This window comes from Dioscorea cayenensis, chromosome 16 (assembly GCF_009730915.1).
Source record: "Dioscorea cayenensis subsp. rotundata cultivar TDr96_F1 chromosome 16, TDr96_F1_v2_PseudoChromosome.rev07_lg8_w22 25.fasta, whole genome shotgun sequence".
Taxonomy (NCBI): Eukaryota; Viridiplantae; Streptophyta; class Magnoliopsida; order Dioscoreales; family Dioscoreaceae; genus Dioscorea; species Dioscorea cayenensis.
Genome location: NC_052486.1, coordinates 7175918 through 7180364, shown reverse-complemented (window position 1 = coordinate 7180364; position 4447 = coordinate 7175918). Strand labels below are relative to the sequence as shown.

The 4447-nt window shown below is 45.6% G+C and overlaps 1 pseudogene; it reads right to left on the bottom strand.

Annotated features, from left to right (window-relative positions):
• Positions 1 to 2118: 2118 nt before the first annotated feature.
• On the bottom strand, positions 2119 to 3182 carry LOC120278477 (annotated as a pseudogene).
• Between the last annotated feature and the right edge of the window lie 1265 nt (positions 3183 to 4447).

Sequence of the window (4447 nt, the reverse complement as noted above, 5' to 3'; positions counted from 1 at the left end):
GTGCCAACCTCCTCGCATTCGAAAGTGAGCGCATCCATTTGAGGGGCACAAAGCGCAGACACACTAGAGCATTCCATCTTATGCATGCAAGAACAAGAACCCCCAAACATATATCTCATTGAAGAAGCAAGTGATTCACGACGTGAACGCTGCCCGCTTTGTGTTACCCCGATGAAAGTATGGAATTGGGAAGTTATGAAGGTCGAGCACTGCAGCAATCTCTCAGTACCATCAGTGCAAAGACTGCATCACCGGGACCGAGAAATCGAGAAAGAGAATCCACACGGGCGTGGGGAAATTATCCACGCCTGTGGGAATTCCTGGCACGGCGCGTGTACCGTCCCACACCGTGGAGTTGCCGGATTACAGACCCCTCTATTTAAAGCTCGATTTAGCCCCAATTTTGGTATCTCCATCTTTTCCCCAACTTGCAGTAGAGGCTTTCGTGAGGGTTTCGAGGGTATTGGCCAAGGTTTTGGAGAGGTTCCCACGGCTCCGACATCGTGATTCCATTAGGAAGAAAGTTGGTGGGGAGCTTCGATCGAGGCGTATCCTATAACGGACTAAGGGAATCTTTTGGACGACGCAGTAGAGGAATCTCCACAAGATCATCGACACGACCATCGAGGGGGTTTCTTTATGGATTCATTGCTTTTACATTCGATTTCTTCGATTATACTTAGCTCTATGGAGAGCTAAACCCCTAGTGGGTACTTTGGGTGATTGTGAACCCTAGGATGTATTCGCTTCATTGAACTTCTTTTATCATGCTTTCAATAAATTGGTGTTTATCGTGAGTTCCAACCTTGAATGCTTGATTGTATGAACATTTCCCCAGAGTGACACTAGGGTTGAGAGTTCTTGTTGGTAACCCTGTGAGTGAGTGAGACACCACGAGCGCTAAAACAAAGCTAGGTTGGAGAGGGTTGAGAGGGTGAGTCGAGAGGCAGCAGAGCGTCCCCTTCCCTCCTCGACGGATCAGATTCTACCTCCGTTCCTCGAGTTCTTTGCGATCATAATAGAGTGAATGGTCTAAGGGATGAACCTCCATCGGGAGCCTAGTTGCGGCGTGCAATGGAGTGAAGCGTTGAGATGATCTTAGTATCTAGGGCTTAATTGTGGCTATGGACCTTCCGCTCGACCAAAGGGTTTGGTCTAAATCTAGGAAGAGATTTATCACTTGGAATCCCTAGAGCTCATTGCAACTCTATGCGAGTGTGAGGTGTTGAGATTGTTCGATTTCTCCTCCGGGACATGTATAGAGTTAGGCATAGTTGACCTTAGATTTGGGATTCTGTATGTAAGGATTTCCACGACTCACCATTGCATTGATTAGGAACCATATTAGAGAGTTCTTGCACTTGAAGCGATTATCCTAGGTGAAGCATCATCCGAGTACCCCATCTGTTCGGTCGCCTATAATAGACAGACTAATTGGTCAAAAAAGGTTTGTGCTGCAGGTGTTGAACGATCTACTCTAGACAAGTGTGGGCTTACAGGGCTAGGGCTCATAAACCCTTTATTTCATCAAGAGGGCCCTGGTCGGTCAGTTTTCCGGGCCGGGATCGAGAAGTGGAAGTCATAAAAAGAGATCTTTCTCTTCGCACCTCGGATCATGAGGAAAGGTAGCTTGTCAAGCTGGACTCATATCTTCAATATTATAGCTGTATTTTAACCGGCTGTTCTTCTTTGTCAACGCTACAAAGGACCCCTAGGTTCACCTACTTGATGAATGAAAGAACATGAGAAAGGGTAATAAAAAGGAAAAGGCGACGAAAGCCCACTCATAGTCAGCATGGCTGAGTCAGGTAGCCTCGCTACGAAAGAAATAGCTAGGCAGGAGTTAGCTTAGCTACTTTTACTAAGGTATAATAGAGAGCGTCGGTGCGTAGCCTTCATTCTACAATGCTACGCAAAAGTTACTTAGCTCGACCTTAATTTTCTTTTTAGTAAAAGGGGGGGGCACTACATAGAAGAACCGCTGTTCGCTTACTTTTCTAAGGTATAACCTTTCGCTCCCCTGGGGAAAAAGCCGCTTCGCACCACTCGATAGACTACTAAAGATTCAATTTAAAAAGGCGCTACTTTGTTTCACAAGCCTTTGTCATTGTCAGTCAACTAAGTAGGTCGAACAGCCCTCTGCGAATCAGTAAATCTAAGGAGCATGCCGCAAAACAATGGATGGTCCCCTATGCATTTCATTCTTTTCTGAACGGATCGAATGAAAGTACCTTACCCCCATCATGGTGAACCTCTCTTGTGATCGGGATGAGGTAGATGCCTCCCAGCCGGGGGCGGATCGAATCTGAGTTTCCTTAGGTAGCCACCGACCTATAGTTATCCTTAAACTTCCGTGCTTGGTGGAGAAGAAGCGAACAAAGGTACGCTCGCTTGCTGTCTTGTTCTCTGCCGCAGACTGGGCATCGCTCGCCAGCTAGGGCCCTCTAGAAAGAAAGTTGGAGCAACATTCATTGTATGAGAACATATTACCCATTTTCGGGGATAAGGGGCGGAACGACCTCTCGATCTACTTACTGCAGCCCAGGACGGGCATCGTCATCTAGGCCTTCCCTGTTGCTCTGATCTCCCCTACGCCTAGGACGTTGTCTGGGACAAGAGCCATAAATAGTTGTTGTTTCCATTTGGTTGTTTTTTCTCGTTGTTGATACTGGCAAGACCCATCCAGATTATGATGTCTGCTAGTTGGTAGTGAGAGGACTCTTAGTACCCGCAAAAAAAAGAGGCGCTGGTGAAAAATCAATCATTTGATTTAGTTTCATGCTCTCCCTAGCAGCAGGAAAGGAATCTATCTATCTGCCTAGCTTTGGTAGATTTCCCCCAACGCAATTCAAAAATGGAAACTCAAAGAATGCCTGAGGTGGATAAGTCCGACGACTCAGCAGCAGTGCGGAATTGACTTTATCGTTCGGTGGATCTGATATATAGTTAGGGGCAATACATACCAAAAGGTTCGAAGAAGGAAGGCGCATTAGAGTATATAACCAACACACCCTTCTGTTCAAGACTACGAAAGCAAAAAAAAAAAGGACTTTTAAGGATTGAACTGAACAAACTAAAAAACAGATTCATGGCTTATAGTGATTGGTACTCATTTGGCGCATACCTACGCGACCCTTTTTTAGGTCAGCAAACGCATAGGCCAACAAAGACATGCACCCCATGGGAATACATTGATGCACCCACATGGAAATTAAGGCTAAGGTTTGATGGTTCCTGCCTTTGGCCGGGAAAAGAATGGGTTTTCTTCTATTATATGAAGCTAATCTAATAAAGTGAGGGCTTAACCCCCGGTCTTGGTTTAGCGGTGAATGAAATATCATATATGAGATATCATATATTTGCTCAGATCCGTAGTAAAGTTCCTTCAGCACTGACTGACCTCCTCTTTCATCCCAGTTCATATTGATGGGGAATTAGATAGAATAGCCAGTGAATGAAGCTTTACAAATAAATTGTAATTTTTGTTGGAAATGAGAGGTCGCTCAACACAGAGTTCCTTCAAACAACCGACTCGGTCGTTTTTCTTACCTCTGTTTTTTTTTGTTATATGTTGACTCTCTCCTTCCTGCTCCCTAAAACACAGAAGACATCCATCCGGCGTGTCCTTTTCCCAGTAATTTGATGAGATATCAATTCCCTGTCTTCAAGTGATATAGAAACTTATTCCCTTGTTGACCTAAAACAAGCTGACCTCACACAAGAAGAGGAAAAGGACAAGAACTAGAAAATATCTTACTAGGTATTGGATATAAAAATATCTGCTACCCTATAAAAAAAGTGACATTCCTAACCTTTTCCCTAACTGGATCTCTTTTCCCGAACTGTATCTACCTCTCTTAGTAGGCCTGTCATGTCCCTTTCCCAATCCTTAACTGACTAAGCATACTTGCCCTAAGCGCCCAAGGAATCCTGATGGCACCTCCCCCACAGCGCAGATCTGGTGTTCGATCGTATGCTGCTGCCGCAGGTGCTGACGCAGCCCCTGCATATCACAGGGCTCACATGCCTTACCCTCGACTTAGTTATTCTTCTGGTGATCGGACTCTGACGATGGAGCAGTTACAGCAGAGCGGTCCATGTTTACCAGTCCCACTACCATGTCTGCTTCCGCTGTGACAGCCCAGTCCTCTGCGATGTCTGCGGGTCTCGTCAGATAACCATGAAGAATTGTCTCGTTCAACATATTCTGTGATGTTCACCTAGGCTCAAGATGCTTAATTCGTTCACCATGAGTAGTGAACTCTGTGACTCTCCAGGCCAACGTAGGATCAGCTTGCAGCACCTCAGTTATGTTCTTGGGCTTCTTCAGTTTCCCGCAATATAGTTTAGTTTCATTCTTAGGCGACTAGTTTACCCAGTCAAGACCTGAGGCTCTGGCCCCTAACTTGGGGAATCTTTCCCAGATCCACAGTTGAAGAAGCCAAGT